The sequence below is a fragment of the Amphiprion ocellaris genome, chromosome 6, assembly GCF_022539595.1.
Source record: "Amphiprion ocellaris isolate individual 3 ecotype Okinawa chromosome 6, ASM2253959v1, whole genome shotgun sequence".
NCBI classification, from domain to species: domain Eukaryota; kingdom Metazoa; phylum Chordata; class Actinopteri; family Pomacentridae; genus Amphiprion; species Amphiprion ocellaris.
Genome location: NC_072771.1, coordinates 2,874,161 through 2,896,106, shown reverse-complemented (window position 1 = coordinate 2,896,106; position 21,946 = coordinate 2,874,161). Strand labels below are relative to the sequence as shown.

General features: G+C 37.5%; 1 protein-coding gene across 3 annotated transcripts in view; it reads left to right on the top strand.

The window, feature by feature from the left end:
* The window catches only part of LOC111582069 (spermatid perinuclear RNA-binding protein-like), a 120,405-nt gene that overhangs the window by 7,009 nt on the left and 91,450 nt on the right, over positions 1-21,946 (top strand). The gene's annotated exons all lie outside the window — the stretch shown is intronic.

Below are 21,946 nucleotides of genomic sequence, written 5' to 3'. Positions count from 1 at the left end.
CGGACAAAAAAAGATAAGGATTGTCCAAAATACTTAATACTTAATATACCAAAAGTAAAAGTTCTGATTATGCAGAATAGTACTCGTACTTTAAGGTTTAAGCTGGTAAAACTTTACAATTTAATCTTTTTATATCTGCTGCACTGAATTCTCCACATGGATCAACAAAGTTTTACCTTCATCTACTGTTTATAGCATTATTTATTTACCGTTTTTGAAATTTTATTCTAAATCTGCAAAGTAACTAAAGTAAAATCAAATGTTATGGCATAAAAAATGCAATATTTGGATCTGAAATGTAGCAAAAAATGGAAATGTTCAAGTAAAGACAGAGTGCTTTATTAATTTATTTATTGTTTTTATTCATTTCAAGTACAAGTAACTCAAAATTGTCCGTAAGTGCAGTAATGGAGTAAATATACTTTGTTACTTTTCACCACTTACTTCCATTACAGCAGCAGTTAGCCAGTGTTGTGAGTGTTTTAAGTGATTAATTGAGCTTGTCTCTGATAAAGATTCAATAAATTAATTAATAATGAAGCTAATCGTTAATTACTTCCCTGCTGCTGAGCTGTATGTATATATATATATATATATATATATATATATATATATATATATATATATATATATATATATATATATATATATATATATATATATATATATATATATATACATATATGTATGTATATGTATGTATGGATCCATATTTCTACTAAAATATAGTCTTTGGTCGACATTTCACCAACTTTTGAGGCTCTAACATCCGTAGAATCTGATGTGTTGCAAATATTAGAAGACAGGATTCCAATTTTCTGGTTATTTTGACATGAAATGTGCCCAAAATGACTCAAAATCATCAAAAATCACAATAAAAAATATTGATTGGACCTTCAGAAATAAAAAAAAATGCACAATTTTCAATTGAGGCTGGTATTGTGTCCCCAGGAAGTTCATATAAGTGTAGCTATATATGGATGGATCCATATTTCTACTAAAATACAGTCTTTGGTCGACATTTCACCAACTTTTGAGGCTTTAATATCAGTAGAATTTTATATGTGACAAGACAAATTCCAGTTTTTCACCATTTTGTCAGGGTTAGGGTTAGTCAAATTCATCCAAGGTTACTCAAGTTTATTCAAACTTACAGCTGATATTTTCAAAATAAGTGAATGATTGTTCAAAATGACTCAAGATTAGTCTAAAATAACTTGAAACCTGTCCAAAATTGTCTAAAATAACGAAAAGTTTGTACAAAATGACTCAAAATCATTCAAATTTACCATAGATGTATTCCAAAAAAGGTAAGGATTGTCCAAAATGACTTCAGATTTTGGTGTTTTCACCTACAGAAACCAGATTTAAAGCCCAGGTTTCCGGTGAGATTTACCTGCAGCCTGATCAGCTTCATCATTTACATTTAAAAGTCTGACTCTGCAGCTTCCAGCCTTGACTTCCTTTATGTCTGTTGGAACAGAGACACAATGCATGAATAAAACATGCAGGGTAAATAAACCTTTGCATTTGTTTTTTACGTGTTCGGACTGTATTTGGTGTTTCTGTCCTCTGCGGCAGCATTAATTAGTGACGACTACATCAGCATCCTGTTGACTGAACCTGCTGCCAGAACTCCTGTTTGTCCTCCTGAGTTGGATTCTGTCTCCAGGCAGGATTAAAAAAATGTCTTATTTTAAAAAAAAAAAAAAAAATCGCCAAAATAACAGCATTTATCACAGCTGGAAACTGTGGAAACAGAAAAAATGGTCCGATTTTCAGCTTTCCGTCGGTCCTCGAACTGATCCTTTGTGATCTACTGTTCCATTGTGAAAATTAGCCAAATCTAAGTGTAAAATTGACAAAAATGACTCCATTCTGCATGTCTTATATAAAACTGCGAGAGTTTACTGGTGATCTGCAGACAGTCTTGTTTGTTTTTTGTTTTTTATCTGATAAAATGTAAAAAAAAAAAGTTTTCTTGAACCAAAAAATGAAACAAAATGTGTAATATTGAGCCATGTGTCATTTCAAAATTAATTTCAGAGACTTTTCGGGTGAACTGCAGACAGTGTTTCCACAAAGCTTTACATCAAAGTTTTGCATGAATAAGACATGCAGAGAAAATAAGCCTTTGCATTTGTTTTTCACGTGTTCGGACAGTATTTGGTGTTTCTGTCCTCTGCGGCAGCATTAATTAGTGACGACTACATCAGCGTCCTGTTGACTGAACCTGCTGCCAGGTTTGATTCTGGCTGCAGCGAAACCGAACAGAATCTGTGAAACCTGAGAGAAGATTTTCAGACTTTCCTGCTCCATCTTTTTTAATTCCATCTCGTTTCACCTGCTTCGTCCTGCAGCGTTAGAGCCTCAGAAACCATCACTCCGAGCAGGAACCCGTCGTCTCTCCGACTTCGCTCCACTGAAATAAACTCCTCTCCGTCCAGGACTCGCTGTTTCTCTTTTCCCAGCGTCCCTGAGGACATGGGAGCCGTTTGATGTGCTGAAAACAGAAAGCCTGCAGCGGTCTGGATGTGTGAAGTGTTGAAGCTGCCAGTCGGTTTCTCCTGCCAGCGCCGGGACTCGTTTACCAAAAAAAAAAAAAAAACCCTAGTGGACTTTCATCACGAGGCCATCAGCTCGCATTTTCCTCCTAATCCCTCAATGAGCTGCAGCAAACGCTCGGCCTTTTACACCGTTTGTCTGCAGTCATTTACTAAAAAAACACAAGAGTTTTCTCCGATTTTTTGCAAATTAATGGAGAAAAAAGGTTGAATTTGCAAACAAGTTCTGAGTAAAAACAAGACAAAAATGACAAAAACGAGACAAAAAAGGACAAAAATGGAGATGATAAGAGATACTGAAAGGAAAATTCAGTTACTGGATGAATAAATAAATGCAGCATAGCTCAGAAACAGTGAACAGAGGAGCAAGTAGTTGGAGATACATTCAGCATGGAGAAACATCTTTCTACTGATGATGAGCAGAGAGGAAAAGACTGGAGAGGAAACATGGAAATATATCAAAATCTGTTGGATGTGGAGACAAAACGACCACAAAGAGACACAAAACCGTCCCAAAGACCCATTAAATGACCAGAATGAGATGCAAAACGACACAAATAAGTCACAAAATGACAAAAATGACACAAAAGGTGACAAAAAATAGGTAAATAAATGACAAAACAACAGTGAAATAAATGCAGCATGGCTCAGAATCAGTGAACAGAGGAGCAAGTTGTTGGAGATACATTCAGCATGGAGAAACATCTTTCTACTGATGATGAGAGTGAATGGTAAAGCTTTGGAACCTGCAGAGCTGCTGATAAATCACTCTTCCACATTAGACACTTAACGTTCTTTAATTCCTGATATGAAAGTATTGATCGATGGAGCTGTAGGAGTCAGCAACAGATCAGACGGTCCTGTTGGATTAATAAATAAAGATGCATCAGTGCTCCTGTTATTTATTATTCAACCGGATATGTGCTGACGCTGCACACGCCATCAAGTCCCGGCTTTAGCAAACTTTAAACAGCCTCCAGGACATTAGAGAGGCACGTTTAGTTCAGATATTTATCACATTCTGCTGGAAAAATGACTAAATTAATCCAAAAACTATTTACAGAAAACCATTGTGGATGTTTCGAGTCATTTTGGGCAACTTTTGAGTCATTTTAGGTAAATTTTGAGTCATTTTGGATAAATTTTGGGTAATTTGGGGTAAATTTCAGTCATTTTAGGCACATTTTGAATCACTTTGAGGATGTTGAGTCATTTTGAGCAAATTTTGAGCAAATTTTGAGCATATTTTGGGTCATGTTGGGCAAGTTTTGAGTAATTTTGAAAAAGGAAATTTTGGGTCATTTTGGTTGTCGTGCGTCATTTGGGGCAAATTTAGATTCATTCTGGTTCATGTTGAGTCATTTGGGGCGCATTTTGAGTAATTTCGAGTCATTTTGGGTACATTCTGAATCATTTTAGGACAATTTTCTATCATTTTGGGTGAATTTTGGGCAAATTCTGAGTCATTTTGGACAAATTTGGAGTCATTTCAGGCATGTTTTGAGTAAGTTTGGGGCAAATATATAGTAATTTTAGACATATTTTGAGTCGTTTGCGGTTTCCGTCCTGTCTAGAGTCTGTACATCTCAGATTAAACCTTCAAACTTCACTAACAGCTGACTGTTTCTCCTGGAGGCTGTTTTCTTCGGTCGAACACCTGACTGGACGGAAAAACGGAATCCCATCGCTGTCGCTTCCCTCAGATCTCCCGGACGTCTTCAAGCTTCTCTGGGCTCGTGGAGGATGAACGCTGTAACAAAATAAAGAAAAGGAGCTCCATGGAGCAGCAGAGCGCTTTGCCAGCAGTTTCACAGGGACTGAAATATTCACGGCAGCATGAAAGGACAGTTTTCACATTCAGCCGACTCCCCCAGGTGAAGGACAGACTCTGGATGAGCATAAAAAATGGATTCTGGACCTGCGCTGATATATCGAGCCATAACTGGCCTTTAATTCGGCACCGTGCTGCCAAATAGTCCCCGAACACAGCGTGAAGACGGACGAAACCTGCCATGAATCGTCCTCCCCGCTCACTTCGGGTTAATTTATTCTCACGCAGGGCGTAAAACGTCAATTATGGGTTGATTTAAAGAGAGAAGTGTCACCGTTTCCTCTACAGTTCACTGGATTATTGACTGTCGAGGAGCTGGAGGCCAAAATTTCCCCACTTCCTCCTCCAGACTTTATCCGGTCTGGAGACGTCAAAATGAAAATCCTCAGCATTGACAGAAGCACAGAAAAAGACGCTTCCTCTCATGTTCTGTTTTCGCTCCGTCCAGGAATGTAAATGAATTTCTCTTTTAAAGCAGCGTCTTTGCTTCACTAATAAATGGTGCGATTCCGCTTGAAATGGGTTTTTTCAAGGAGTGATGGATGATTATGAACCATCTGCTGCCTTTTGTGTAATTTTGGATCATATTGGGTCAATTTTGTGCCATTTTAGGCATGTTTTAGGTAATTTTGGGCAAATTTCGAGTCATTTTGGGCATATTTTGAGTCAGTTTGGGCAAATGTCGAGTCATTATGTTCTCGATAAAGAATACTAGAAGTGCATGTATATATATATATATATATAAACTGACCTACATGCTCCCATTAACTTATTTCCACTTCCATCCCAGTCTTATGATTAATAGTTTTTCTATCCTGTGAGAATCCTTTAGGAATCCTCTTGGTACACATCATCATTATTGATTCATCATTCATGATATTTAACACCCAGACTGATTGAAATTACCAACAGATTCCTGTTTCTGTGACCCAGGAGCTCTGCAGACCTTCTGTTTTCTCCGCTGCAAGACTCCTGCTTCTTTTTTTAGCGCCACTGTACGTATTTCCAAGGATGTGCACAGAATGAAATTCCTTTCCCAGACTTTCCCGCTGAACCCTGAATAAAGGCCCAGTGTGAGAGGCTAATTCTAATATGCAGCAGCAGCGTAGTATCGGGCCTCGGTCCAGGCAGCCTTCATGGACCGAGGCCTGATTCTCTCCGTCCATTCAGCTGGTCACAGCGGCTGGCCAGGGGAGTTATCTCTCCCCCAGACTTTTCACCTCGCAGCCCTGCTGCCACAAAACCCTGACGCTGCAGATAATCTTTGAAATCCACTTTCCTCACTGTGGGCTCATTTTTCACTGAAATATAAAGTCCTGGACCTCCGTGGAAACAGAACAACCACGAAGAAGGAGAGAAAACTCAGAAATGACTCCCGAAAGACATAAAAAACATCAAAATAAAACAAGCCGTTTCAGTCGTTTGTGCGTCATTTGGGCAAATTTTGAGCAATGTTTGGACAAGTTTTGGGTCATTTTAAGCAAATTTTGAGTCATTTTGTGCATAGTTTGGTCATTTTGGACAAGTTTTGGGCAGTTTTTGAGTCATTTCTTGGCATGTTTATGGCCATTTTGGGCAAGTTTGGGGTCTTTGTGAGCATTTTTTGAGTCACTTTGGGCACATCTTGAGTGATGGTGGACAAATTTGGCTTCATTTTGGGCAAATTATCAGTCATTTTGGACCAGTCAATTTAATTTTTGGCAGGTTTTAAGTCATTCTGGGCAAATTTTGAGTGATGTTGGACACGTTTTGGGTCATTTTGGGCAAACTATGAGTCATTTTGGACCAGTCTGACTCATTTTTGGCAGGTTTACAGTTGTCATAAATGTGAAAATGAGCTGTACAGACCAAAATATGTTCTGCACTAGGCTGTCAATATGGTTGTTTTGTGCCATAAAGTTAGACGTTTTAACATGGAGGTCTATGGGGTTTGATTCAAGCCTCTATTGGCCATTTGAGGAACTGCAGCTTCATTCTTTCAGCCCTGCAGGTTACATCTTTCCATAAACCTTCTGTCCTCTAAATGTCTGGTTATTCTGAGGAATAAACTGTAATCAGAGGGCAGCATGTGCAGCCATTTCCTCAAATCAGAAGCCTTCCATCCACACGGAGCTGCAGGAGCCACCAGGGAGGTTAGAAATGTTCAGTAAACCCGTCCAGACGGTGACCTCTGGTTGGTCGGTCGTGCTCGGACACATGATGCCTCCATTACCTGGTTAAAAACGCTCCAACATGAATCCCACCTGCTGCCTGTTCACACCGCAGGCGACTGGCTTCGCGTCCGATCGCAGCTGGAATTGCGTCCAGGAGATGATGTGCAGTAGCAGATATATGAAGGTCCTTATTTGTTCTGGTTTAATGAGTGGACGGCGGCAGGGTTTCTGGGCGTTATAATAACAGATGCATCAGCTCGCTTCTTATTGCAGCCGAACGCCTCACAGTTTGACTTATTGGAGAATCATGTGAAGGAAAAACATCCTCGTCTCTGAAGGAAATAAATGGACTTCTGAGTGGTGGTGATGGTTTAGGTTGGTTTTACTGGGAAAAAAAGGTGAAAATGTGGCAAAAACATTCATTAAACAAACCACTGGGAAACTAATGTACAAAAACTGGAAAAAATAGTGAAATTGACTACAAATGTCTGTAAATTAATGTTTTTTTTGTTTAGATTCAGATTTACGTACAGGAAAAAAGTGTGATCTTATGGTCACACATTGTACAAGAACTGATTTTGGAGTAAATTTGGACCAATTTCAGTCATTTTAGGTAAAATTTGAGTCATTTTATGCAAATTTTGAGTCATTTTGCGCATATTTTTGTTCATTTATGACATGTTTTCATCATGCATCATTTTGGAAAAATTTTGGGTCATTTTGAACATATATTGGGCCATTTTGGAAAGTTTTGCATCCTTTTGGGCATGTTTCTATGAATTTTGGGCATGTTACTAGTCATTTTGGGCAAATTTGGGTAAATTTTGGATAATTTGGGGTAAATTTGGGGTCGTTACGGATGAATTTTAGGTTATTTTGGGCATTTTTTTAGTTGCTTTGGACTAGTTTTGAGTCATTTTGGGAAAATTTGGGGTCATTTTGAACTTATTGGGTCAATTTGCCAAGTTTTGAGTCATTTTGGACAAATTTAGAGCCACATTAATCCAATCTTGAGTCATGCTGGACATATTTTTACTCATTTTGAACCATTTTTGGGTCTTTTGGTACCAATTTCTGTTATTTTGGACAAGCTTTGAGTCATTTTGGGCTGGTTTCCAGTGATTTTGCACAAAATTTGAGTCACTTTGGACTAATTTTGAATCATTTTCAACAAACTTTTTGTCATTTTGAGGAATGTTGGACAAATCTTTAGTCCTTTTTGACCAGTTTGCATAATTTAGAGCAAGTTTTGAGTGATTTTGGACAGACTTTTAGTCATTTTGGTCACATTTTGAGTCATTGGAATAAATTTTGAGTTATTTTGGACAAGACTTGAGTCATTTTGGACACATTTTGAATCATTTTTGACAAAACTTTAGTAATTTTGGACAGATTTTTAGTCATTTTCAATAAATTTTGAGTCATTTTGGACAAGATTTGAGTCATGTTGGATAAGTTTGGGCTCATTTTTGACAGGTTTTGTCTCATTTTGGACAAGATTTGAGTCATTTTGGACATGTTTGGGGTCATTTTGTACTGGTTTTGACTCATTTTGGGCAAAGTGAGTCATAATAAACAAATCTTGGGTCATGCTGGATAAATTTGGAGTCATTTTGGACAGGTTTTGGGTCATTTTAGACATTCTGAATGATTTTGGGCAAACTTTTAGTCATTCTGTACACAACTGAACCTACTGCTGCATTTTATTTCACATAAATACTTCACTATTCCAGAAGGGTTTTGGTTTACTGTATAAAAATCTGCTGGTGAACTCTAAATACACGTTCACTATGACGTAGAAAAGCCGTAGACGATAGAGAAAAGTGTCCTGAAGTGAAACGGCGAGCAGACATTTGGTGTTAACACGATGCCGACACAGCAGAGAGCTCCTTTACAGATATTTCAGCTGATAAGCCCAACGTCCACAGTGGAAATTTACCTGCTCATCTCCCGCGGCGACGCTTGCAAACACAAACACGGGCATGAAATGTAAACTTAATGTGCTGCGTATTGAAGTTTCCAGCGCCTAGCCCAAAGTGCTTCACAAACACTATAAGGACAATAAAGGAGACGGAACGGCGAGCAATAAAAATGCAAGGCGAGCTTCCTTCTGTGGACGGAATAATAAAGCAGCTCTCTGTTCTTTCTCATAATTTCCAGGCAGAACTTCTCCTTTGAGCCGCCGCCGATACAGACGAGGTTTTTATCTGGGAGACGTAGCTCCGTGGCAATATCCTGACATTCACACTTTAAAAAGAGGAACTTTTTAAACACTACGGAGGAAAGTTTGGCTGTAATTCGCAAAAACTTGCACTGCAGAACGAGACTGTGTGGTTTTCTGGAGGGTTTCTGGTTCAAATCCTACCATCTGAGTGGTTTTTAAGGGTGAATCTTCAACTATTAGGCCCACTTTGATAGAAAATCCTGAAAAAACTCATTTAAAAAAGTCTCAGAAACTCCTTCTGACCATCTGCACCAATTGGACCATATGCATAGTTTAGTTTCAGACCACAATTTTGTTACTAATCTGGTTAATTTTGGACAAACCTTTAGTTATTTGGACAAGTTTTAAATCATTGTGGGCAAACTGAGTCATAATAAATAAATCTTGGGTCATGCAGGACAAACTTGGGGTCATTTTGGACAAATTTTGAATAATTTTGGACAAAACTTTCATTATTAGGACAAGTTTTGTCTCAATTTGAAGCCATTTTAAATCATTCTGGGCAAACTGAGTCATAATAAACAAACACTGAGTCACGCTCGACAGGTTTTGAGTCATTTTAGATGAATGCTTAGTCATTTTGGACCATTTTTGGGTCATTTTGGAAAAGCTTTAAATCATTCCAGGCAAATTGAGTCATAATAAACAAATCTTGGGTCATGCAGGACAAATCTGGACTCACTTTGGATAAATTTTGGATCATGTAAGACAATTTTTGGTCATTTTGGTGCAAGCTGTGAGTCATTTTGGGGAAATTTTGAGTAATTTTGGACATGTTTTGAGTAATTTTGGCCAAGTTATCAGTCATTTTGGTTAATTTTGAGTCATTTTCTGCAAATTTTGAGTCTTTTCGGGTATGTTTTGACCCATTTTGGGCAAGTTTTGGGTTATTTTGGTTAATTTTGAGTCATTTTGGACAAGTTTTGAGTCATTTTGGACAGGTGTTGACCCATTTTGGGAAAATTTTGAGTCATAATAAACAAATCTTGGGTCATGCAGGACAAATTTGGAGAAATTTTGGATCATTTGGGACACTTTTGTCATTCTGGGCAGGTTTTGAGTCATTTCCGACAGATTCTGAGTCATTTTGGGCAAATTTTGAGTCATTTCGGACAGTTTTTGAGTAATTTCAAATAGGCTTTGGATCATTTTGGGCAAATTTTGAGTTATTTTTTGGCAAATTTTGAGTCATTTTGACCATGTTTTGAATTATTTTGTACAAACTTTGAGTCATTTTGACCATGTTTTGAATTATTTTGTACAAACTTTGAGTCATTTTGCTCGTGTTTTGAGTCATTCATTGTACTTCCTGTCAATTCCTCTCCAACTCATCTCATTATTGATTACTTTAACTGAATATGTATAATAGCAACAGAAATAATGGTACTAGTAAAGGTACTAAAAACAAACCCTCCATCCCTTAAAGCTCTGCATTATGAATGAAGGACTCAATAAAACAGGAATCGGGGTCATAAATAAATACGAGAAAACACCGGAGGCAGGATCAGGATTCGTAAAGGCAAAAATAAATCAACAAAATCACTTTCTAACCATAATAACAAAATGCTGCCTCATTTTGGGGTTTTCTGAGGCCACTAATGGAAGATCTGAAGGTTTATTGGATAAATAGATCGGACCAAGACCTTTAAAAACCAATTAAAGGATCTTAAAACCACAGCAGAGATTTTAAAATCAACACTCTGCTGCTGAGTTTTGGGGAAACCAAATAGCAGACCATTACAATCCTAACAATCCTAATAAAAGCTTGTGTCAGTGTCTCTACATTGACTTTAATAAGAATCAGTCGAACTTTAGCTTCAAATATTGAAGTTATTTAGACATGTTTTTAGTCATTTTGGATAAATTTTGTGTCATATTAAACAAATATTAAGTAATTTTTGAGAAATTGTTCATGTTTCAAGCCAATTTTGAGTCATTTAAAACATGTTGGGTCATTTTGGACAATTCACAAATCATTTTATGCAAATCTTGAGTCATACTGAACAAATTTCACATCAATTGGACAAGTTTTGAGTAACTGTGGACATGTTTTGAGCCATTTCAGACAAATTTTGAGCCATCATGGTCAAGTTTTTAGTCATTTTGGCAAATTTTGAGTCATTCTGGGCATGTTCTAGGTCATTATGGGAAAATTTTGACTCATTTTGGGCATGTTTTGAGTCATTTTTGACGTACTTGAATTATTTTGGACAGTTTTGGAATCATTTTGGACCACCTTGAGTCATTCTGGACACTTTACGAATCATTTTGGACAAATTTTGAATCATACTGATGAAATTTCATGTCAGTTGGACACGTTTTTAAGTAATATTTTAAGTCATATTTTGAAAGTTTGAGTCATTTTGGACAGTTTACGAATCATACAGATTTTGAGTCATACTGAACAAAGTTCATGTCAGTTGGACAAATTCTGATGACAAGTCTCTTGAAATGTTCTTCAAGTTTGAAATAAACCAAACTTTTCCTTTGACATATTTTAACCTGCAACTCTTCAGCTCAAACTGAACCCCCAACTGTTTAAATAAAGTCATAGTTCAAGTAAAATTTATAAGAAAACTGCATCCTCAGTCTGGGCAAAAAGACAAAAAATGAAAATATGCATCAAGAAATGTCTGTTCTGCTGTTCAGTTTTAAATCTTATCAGTCGGAAAGCTTCAGTTTTAGGCAGGACATGTAAAACACTAGATCGGTGAAATCATGAAGGATCTTTTTATAGCTGCCACAAAGGGAAGTGGAGCTGCTGACAGTCAACCCAAACTTCACATCAATTCCTGGCACGTCATTATTCCCAAACTGCACATCAAACGACGTCGGAGGTGTCAGAAATTCATCCCGACTCTAAAATTAGTCGACTGACTTGAGAGTGAAACTGGGCCAAATAGAAACTGATAAGTAAGAGTGTGTGTTTCTTTGTAATGTGAGAACGCATATCTTCTCATTTTATTTTAATTTTACAGAGCAAAATATGATTAAAAGGTGTGAAAAACAGATAAAGAGTGACTGGAATCCAAACAGAACAAAACTGCTGGCGGAGAGTTGAAAAGTTGACACGACAAAGCGTCCGTTTGAGATGTTTCCTCAAGATTACAATCTCAGGAGTCAAAATCAATGAATAGTGCTGCAGTAATATCTTGTTTCCTACCACGAGTGACTTGTGTTGAGCTGTTGTAATGTGAATTTACCCAGTGAGGGATCAATAGATCAAAAAAAATCTTGTCTTATCTTAAATATACGGTCCTCCCATTGCAAACAATTAAAGAACTACACTGACTTCAAAAACACAACTTCAGGACACACCCTGTTAGTGAAACCTGTGATTTCAACTTCCTTTTAAAGGTAAAGCTTCCAAAATGTCAATAAATCCACAAAAAATAGATCCTTCTTTTTGCACTGCAGGTAGTTCTGGCGTTGTCTAAATACAAAGTTGTGTTTCGTGCAATGATTCTTTTGTATTTAGCTGCTATAACCTGTAAAAGATCAATAGATCTTATGTTGCGGCGTTCATCACTAACAACTGAAAAACTACACTACCTTCAGCAAAAGTATGATTGAACATAAAGACACACCCTTTTACCATAATAACAAACCCATTAATTCAGCTTCTTTTTACATGTAAAGCTTCCAACAAGTCAATAAATCCACAAAAAATAGATGCACCTTGTTGCACTGCTGGTATTCTTGGCGTGGTCTAAGTACAAAATTGTCTAGCTGCTGTAACGCAAATTTATCCGGTAAAAGATCAGTGAATCTTATCTTAAATATGCAGCTCTCATTGCTAACAACTGAAAAACAACACTAGCATTAGCAAAAACATAATATTCACATCAGGACACATCGTTTTAGGGCAACAACAGACCCATTATCCCATTATTGTAACTTCTTTATACATATAAAGCTTCCAAAAACGTGTAATTGAGCATTATACGGGTTTAGATAGCAACGGGGCACCATGACAAAGACTTCTGTGACAGTTAATGACTTAAGACACTGCTCACGTTTTGAAAACTAGCTTCCTTAGCCAAGTTGGTGGTGTAATTGAGCATTGTGGGGGTTTAGCTCGTAAAGGGGCACCATGACAAAGACTAATGACTTTTTAAAACTACCTTCTGTGGTTGAATTGCTGATGTAATCGAGCATTGTGGGAGTTTAGCTAGTAAAGGGGCACCATGACAAAGACTAATAACTTTTTAAAACTAGCTGCTGTAGCCATGTTGCTGCTGTAATCAGGCATTGTGGGGGTTTAGCTAGTAAAGGGGCACCATGACAAGGGCTTCTGTGGCCGTTAATGACCTCAGCAAATACACATCTTCACATCAGACACCGTTTTAGTGCAACAAACCCATTATTTAAGCTTCTTATTCCATATGAAGCTTCCAAAATGTCCATAAATCCTCCAAAATAAAGCGATTATTCCTTATGAGTATTATCTTTACGGCTAAAACCGCTGCTATCCAAGTGCAGGTTCCAGTCTTGTGGATTATCGGTGGGTTTATTCACGTCTTGTTGTGTTCGAGCTGAAGCCACCGGGATGCTCTTTTATTTCTGAACAAACAAACAACTGTTTAATTTTAGAAAAGCTTCCCGATGCACAACAGCGACCGACTGAAACGCTAAATGTCACCCTTCCCTCCATCCCCCTCGTGGACTGGCTGCTGCTGCTGCTTTTAGCGGCAGACAGGGATGAGTGTTGTGCTTACTTGGATGTTTTCCGGCCCTCAGCTCATCCATTAATGCATTAATGAAGGCCTAATCCTCGGCTGGGAGAAAAAATAATGAATAAAAGAGCCGCCGTTTCATAACAAAGCAGCTGGTGCTTCCTGAGCCTCCATGTGGGCGGCGCTCGGCTTCATCGACCCTCCACCCAAACTTCGCCGTCCTGCAGGTGACCCAGCAGAAATCAGGCCCATCGCAGGTCAGCCAGCCTGGAAATATGCCGCTGGTCGTCGGCCGGCAGCTTTACATGCACGATTTATGGGGTTTATGTGTGTGATAAACCTGCAAAGATTAAAATTATTATTTATCCAGTGATTGACAGACAAAGTGCGGCTTTTCAGTTATATCAGCATCTCCGCTGTGGAATCAAAGCCGTAGATCTGCTTAGAAATCACACAAAGAGACACAACCGCTGCCTCAGGTACATAAAAAGTAGACGTCCGTTTCGTCTCAGTTTTCCAGCTGATTGTTGTCTGACTTTAGAGTAAACAAAAACTTTTCAAGTGCAGATAAAGAACTTTAAATTCAACAGTAACAGGACTGAAGACTGAACCGTGCAGCGTTTTATTTCCTGTAAATTCACCTCAAATGAACAGTAAATAAGAGCAGTTCTGGAGTTCTACCTTATTTTAAACATTAAGTAGCTCATTTATAAGTTAAATAACTGATACAAGGAATAATGTACAGATTAAAAGTGGAAATGATTGTGACACTGCAAGTTTTTTATTTACAACAATAAAATTGCGAGCATCACGTTTTTTTTTTTTTAGATTTTATATATCCTTGTGCTTCCCTGTAACTTCGTGCTTCAGAAAAACATCCAAAATACACATTTAGGTGTCAATTTCGCTGCACATTTCATACCATTTTCAGTGGTAACACATACTTCATGTATTGTAGATTAGCTGTAGTACCTGGTTGTTCCACCAGGTGGAGCGTCTTACTATTTAATAGACCAGAGGAGGCATTACTCAAACTACAGAGAGTTCATGTTGGCAAGCAGAGAGCATTGTGGGAGTTGAGCTAGCAACGGGCACCATGACAAAGACAACTGTGATGATTAATGTCTTCAGTCAGTGCTCACATTTTGAAACCTTTTTTGATAACTTGCTAAAGTTGACCAGGACAACACTTCTGAAGCTGAGTTGCCGGTGTAATTAAGCATTTTGTCGTTTAGCTAGCGAAGGGGCACCACGACAAAGACTTCTGTGATAGTTAATGACTTCCGTCTGTGCTCATGTTTGGATAACTAATGGAAGTTGACTGGGTTTCTGTGGCCGAGTAGCTGATGTAATTGACCCAGCTGACGTTTCGAAGATTGAAAACGACTTCATTGGTAAAAGCGGGAAAATTGTGATATTAGTCCCAGCCCTGCTGAGATGCGATTGGACATCCTAAAGAAGTCTTTGTCATGGTACCCACCATGACAAAGACTTCTGTGGCAGTTAACGACTTCAGACAGTGCTCACGTTTTGAAAACTAGCTTCCCTAGTCAAATTTCTGGTGTAATTGAGCATTATGGATGTTTAGTTAGCAAAGAGGCACCGTGACAAAGACTTCTGTGACAGTTAATGCCTTTTTTAAACTAGCTTCTGTAGCTGAATTGCTGTCTCTGTTGTCAGACAATGGAACAAGTAAGAGTTAATGACCAAACTGCAACCTATAAAGATTAAAATCCTGATTTTATAACTCGCATTTCAGCTAGTAGCTCATACTTGTTCCACTGTCTGACAACAAAAAAAGAAACATTAACAATTCAATCAAGGAAGCTAGTAAAGGGGCACCATGATAAAGACTTCTGTGATGGTTAATGACTTTTTACAGCTAGCTTCTGTAGCTGGATTGTTGTTGCTGTTGTCAGACAGTGGAACAAGTATGTAACAATGCAACCTATGAAGATTAAAATCCAAATTTTTTAACCCCCACTTTGTTTCACAAACTCAACAAACACCGAATTCTGTGATTTTTATTGTAAATTCGAAGCTTGAACCGACGTCAGAGAAACATCAACAAATTGCTTAAGCTGCTGTTTGCTTTTACACCTTAAGGTGTTTGATAGAAACTTCTTTGGAGTTTTATAAGTCTTTTTTTTATTTATCTTTTGATATATTTCAAGTTAACTGTACATTTTTCTACTTTATTATGTCAACATTTCTTTCTGTTTCTTACAGTTTGACAAAATGTACTTAAATGAAATACAATTTTAGCTTTTTTTGGATTCAAATATTTTTTAGATTGATCTATTAACTCGTTAGCTGCCACTCTGGATGCTCAGATTGTGTTTTTTGCCACCCAACGATTGGTTGAAGGGTAGATTTTCATTGGTTGCCTGCAGTCCTGATTAATAAACCTGCATTTCCTGCTGCGACGAGTCAAAATGTGCCAGGAAAAAGGTAAAGGCTTTTCCTCTCAGGGTTTTTCAGTCAGATAAAGCAGGCGACAGTCTGGTGGCTGATCTGTCGCATTAAACAGTGAAAATAGGCGTTAGAACTTGCGCCTTTAGCCCGCTCTGCCTCCAATTAGCGCTTTTCAAGGATCTTTAAAACAAACATGAAGATATGAGATCACGGCTTCGATGGGACTGTGTTTATTAACATCCCGGCTTAATTTGACAATATTTAACACCTTATTTCCACTGTTTTTTACGCCCTTTTTCTTCTTCTCTTTGTGTTATCTTGACTCTTGAGGGTTTCTGACATTGCTTTGCTTCTAAATAAATGCAGATTTAAAGCCCCGCTGCTCTCAGATTCCTCCTTCTTCAACATCCGGCTGTAAAAATCGGAGCTCACACAGATTCCAGAGGTATTTGTTGAAGGTAAACACAACCTCCAGCCTTCCTCCCGCCAGCTGTGGCTCGCTTATATAACGTTTGGAGTCGGTTTTATGGGCTCTGCAGCAGTCGGACGTCTCCACGAGGAGATCAGTCTGAGGTGTGTCGTAATGTTCAGGGTTTCCTTCCCACCTGAAACCCTCGATGATCGGCCGCCCACAAAGCAGGAAAAGCTGCAGAGATTAGGAGTTTATCGGGTCGAGACTCGCATTGTTCTTGACATTAAGCGGACAGGAAGTCGTCCTCGTATTGCCGACCTGAATTAACCTGAAGTCACACCGAAACCCTGCAAACAGACCAATGTTCTGGATGTTTTAATGCAAATATATCTGGTTTTAAAGTCAAGATAAAGCGACTTGTTAGGTTTTCCTCCTCAAAATGAGATGTTTGTGACTTTTTTGTCTGTTTATAATAAAAGCAGTGCATCATTATACAACAATTTAATGTTATTTCTACAGATTTTCCCTGTTTGTAGTAGTAAAATGATAGAAAACAAGTGTTGTTACATGTGCTAAACATAAAAAACAAACTGTAAATAAAATCCACATAAAAAATTTGTTTTTTTACAAATTGTAATTTGCTCTTTTACAGTGACTGTAAAATAACTGTAATTTCTTGATTTTTATCTGCTTAAAACAAAATTATTTTTAGATAATTGTTCATTTTTGGAACCAAAATAATCTCAATAATTTTTATGAAAAATGTTAAATAATTTTATTACTTTTTCTTTAAAATTAGAGATCATATCTCATAAAATTGTAGAAAACAAGTATTATTATATATGCTAACTGTAAAAAACAAAAACAGTGTTTTTACGAATTGCAGTTTGCTCGTTTACAATGAGTGTAAAATAAAACTAATTACTTGATTTATGTCTGCTTAGAATAGAATTAGTTTTTAGATATTTGTGTTTTTTAAAGAAAGATAATCTGTATCTGTTTTTCATAAAAAATGTCAAATCATTTTTGACTGTTAATTTTTACAGATTTTACCTGTTTTGTAGAGTAAAATGGAAGAAAAAAGGTATTTTTTTTATATGCTAACTAAAAAAATCAGATAAAAAAACAAACTGGAAATGAAATTTTTAATTTGCTCTTTTACAATGTCTATAAAAGAACACTGTACTGCTTGATTGATGTCAGCTTAAAACAGATTTTTTTTAAATAATATATTTTTTGGAACAAAAATAATCTGTAATTTTTTAATGAAAAATGTTAAATAATATTTTGACTGCTTTTTTACAGATTTAAAAAAATTATCCAGATCATATCTAGTAAAATTATCTCCTTATTATTCATATTTTTTTTCAAAAAGCAGCAAATATCTGTAAAATAATCATATTTTTAATAATTTAAATACAGTAAATTACTGTAATATTACGGTCCACACATTGTAAAATAAGAAAAAATCTTTTTTTCCCCCAAATATATTTATTAGATTATTGTTTTCAGAAAAAATCATTTCTAAAATTACAAATAAGATTTGATGTGGTCATTATTTACAGTTTTACCCATTTAAAAAAAAGTAACACATAAATTATTTTTTACTTTACTATATATTATTTATATATAGTAATTTAACAAAACAGGCAAAACCTGTAAAATTTGTGATTTAGGATTATTATTATTTTTAATTATAGGAGCCTAATCTCTGCCTTATTGATGCACCGACCTGCATTTTTGTGTTTTTCAGGTGTGATTTTCTATTCTGAATGCAGAACAATCCGCCAGTGCATTTGCTAAAATCCTAAAAACTGTCATAAACAGTTTCTCCTGGTTTCCTCCAGCTCTGCTCAGTAATGTGTTCATATTGCAGGATGTTTCAGACGCTCTGCTACAGAGGAGTGTAAAATAATATCTGCTCGGCTAACACCCTCAGACGTGTGATCTGGAGTGTTCTGAATGCGCTGCAGACCATAATCTCAGGTTTCTGTTGCTGTTTGGATCCTCTGCAGGTGAATGTGATGTTATTTTCTATCTGATGCTGGAAAGATAAAACTTCAGGGAGCTGCAGACGAGTTTTAGGCTTTAACTTTTAATCACTGTGAGAATAAAAGAACTGATGTTTTGGTTCCTTACAAGCCTCGATTTCACCGTCTGAAAACCTCCCAGGAAAATGAAGGATTCAATCAAGAACAATCAGAATAAGAGTGAAAAAAAGCTCCATAGTGGAAGGGGAACAGAAAAAGAGGTAGATGAAGTTTTTAATAGACCTACAGTTAAAAGTTTCAGTTAGCATCATTTCACTGATCAGTCACTAAGAAAACCTGCCAACACCAGAAAACAAAAACACACTCACTAACCTTAGCTTGCTAACTTTAGCCTGCTGACCTTAGCTTACTAACTTTAGCCTGCTGACCTTAGCTTGCTAACTTTAGCCCACTAAAATTTGCTTGCCAATTGTAGCTCAATCACTTTAGATGGCTAACTTTGGCTTGTTAACTTTAACTCACTAAATTAAGCCTGCTAACTTTGACTCACTCATTTTAGCTTGCTAACATTAGCTTACTAACTTGAACTAGCTAATATTGAGTCGCTCACTGTAGTTTGCTAACTTCAGCCTGCTAACCTTGGCTTGCTAACTTTAACTCGCTAACTTAAGCCTGCTAAGTTTGACTCACTCGCTTTAGCTTGCTAACACAGGCTCAATAACTTTAGCCTGCTGACCTTAGCTTGCTAACATTAGCCCACTAACATTTGCTTGTCAATTTTAGCTCAATCACTTTAGATGGCTAATTTTGGCTTGCTAACTTTAACTCACTAAATTAAGCCTGCTAACTTTGACTCACTCACTTTAGCTTTGCTAATGTTAGCTTGCTAACTTGAACTAGCTAATATTCGGTTGCTCACTGTAGTTTGGTAACTTCAGCTTACTAACCTTGGCTCACTAACTTTAACTCGCTAACTTCAGCCTGCTAACTTTGACTCACTCGCTTTAGCTTGCTAACTTCAACTTGCTAACACAGACTCACTAACTTTATCCTGCTAACCTTAGCTTGCTAACTTTAGCCCACTAAAATTTGCTTGCCAATTGTAGCTCAATCACTTTGGATGACTAACTTTGGCTTGCTAACACAGGCTCACTAAATTAAGCCTGCTAACTTTGACTCACTCACTTTAGCTTGCTAACCTTAGCTTGCTATCTTAAGCTTGCTAACATAGGTTCACGAAGTTTAGCTTACTAACTATAACTTGCTAACCATAGCTTGCTAACTTTAACTTGCCATCTTGAACTGGCTAATACTGGCTCACTCACTGTAGTTTGCTAACTTTAACTTGCTAACCTTAGCTTACTAACTTTAGCCCACTAACTTGAGCTCGCTAACTTTAATTCGCTAGTTTAAGCTTGCTAACTTTGACTTGCTGACTTTAGCTTGATAACTTTAGCTTGCTACCTTAAGCTTACTAACATAGGACCACTGACTTGAGCCTGCTAATTTTAACTTGCTAGTCTTAGCTTGCTAACTTTAGCCCACTAACAATTGCTCGCTAATTTTAGCTCAACCAATGCAGTTTCAAACAGCGGTGGGAACAAAATGACATTTCTGGGGTAACCGACGTCGTTTTGCTCAGCAGCTGGTAAAGTTAGTGAGATTTTCCAGAGTTTTCCCACCGGAGAGCACCGACAACTTTATTTATTTACAGTGAAGGGTTTAATGTTTAACGCCTGATTACCTTTAGATATACAATCATCTCTGGGCTGTTTTAACCTTGATGAATGAGCTGCAGATTAAAAATTAGACGTTTTGTTGGAAAGAAACTCTCTAATTTACTGAGAACATCTCCCTCGCTGTTCCCGTCCAGAAACACCTCATTCCTGCACCTCGTGGAGCCTTAATGTGTGTGGCGAGGCGGCGTCGCGCTGCACATAAATTGGGTAATTTCCCAAAATGTGTGTCCATTTTGGGGGAAAGATCTCATTACCTGAAGGTCGGGGAGGAACTCTGCGAACCTGCGTCTCGTGATTCCAGTACCATCCAATCAATTTGTTCTGATTTAGGTGCTCGTTTGCAAGTTTCCGTGCACATTTCAGAGCAAAAAAGCAGCTGAAACTGTGTCGCTGAGTGTTTCCTTTTGTTGTCAGATCAAATGTTAGTCACAGGAGCTTTGTATCAGAGAACAAGGCAGGTTTTATCCGTCTTATTTCCCCTCCCGCCTGCTGCTGCACTCTCAGAGCGTTATTTGCAGCCTTGTGTGAACATAAAAGCCGCCTCATAAAAGTTCCCCCCGCAGTGAAAACGACCTAAATAAACACAGCTCTGAAATATAATTTAAAAAAAAGAGGAAAAACCTCCCCGGGTTCGTCTAACCTGCCCGCAAAATGGAGGACGGGGACCGGAGAGGCGTTTAGGACGGTGAGGATTTTTGGCGGTGGATGCTGTCCGGAGTGGTTGCATTCTTTGACCTCCGACTCCGCCGGTGTTTCAGCCCCACCGGAGCTAATAACGCTTCCTGTAAAAAGCCTGTCCGAGGATGTTTTTTTTCACATTTCAGTCACATTTCCAGACACATCCCCGAGCTGAGAGGCTGTTTGTTTGCCTGAAAGCGTTGCTCATACCTGACTAGCTGCTCATGCAACACCGGCAATCTCTTACAGAGTCTCAAGATTTGTACCTGCAGCACTTCGACAAAATATTGAGTATTTTAATCATCAGTCCATCAGTTGATCGTTTAACGGATTAGTGGAGTTCATAAAATGTTAGAAAAATGCCAAAAATGTTGGTAAACGTAGCATTAGAGGGTAAATGTAGTGTTATAGAGTAAATGTAGTGTTAGAGGGTAAATGTGGTATTGGAGGGTAAATGTAGTATTGGAAGGTAAATGTAGTATTAGAGGGTAAATGTAGTTTTAGAGGGTAAATGTAGCATTAGAGGGTAAATGTAGTGTTAGAGGGTAAATGTAGTATTAGAGGGTAAATGTAGTTTTAGAGGGTAAATGTAGCATTAGAGGGTAAATGTAGTGTTAGAGTGTAAATGTAGTCTATTTTGTGTTGCAGACGTTTGTCTTTGATTTTAATGATGTTAATCGCTGTTTGGTGGAAATGAAAAGCCCTCGCAGGCTTTATTTTTTGCTCTCGTTAAAGAGTTTTCATTTATCATAACATTTGCGTCGTGAAGCCCTTTAAGACCGAAGCTGTGATTAAGGCCAATGCAAATAAACTCGACTCGCAGGGAGCGGGTATGTTTAAAGCAAGAGTGTCAAACATGAGGCCTACGGGCCAAAACCGGCCCTCCAGAGGGTCCGATCCGGCCCCGCACATGTAAAATAATTTCTAGACCATGACAAGTTGTTTTGATCATAAAGTAAAATACTAGATTGTTCATTGTTCTTTTGTCGTTTTGTGTTTCATTTTTTGTAATGCTTTTCCTTGTTTTTGTTGCTTTTTGTCTTTTTTTGTCTGACTTTTGTGATTTTGTTACTTGTTTTTTGCGTTTTATGTTTCCTTTTTGTCTCGCTTGTATTTTTTGTCTTATTTTTGTCATTTTGTGTGTCATGTTTGGTAATATTTTGTCTTGCTTTTGGTTTTTTTGTCTTTTTTTGTCTGACTTGACGTTTGTCTCGTTTTTGTGTCTTTTTGTGACTTTTTTGTAATATTTTGTCCCGTTTTTGT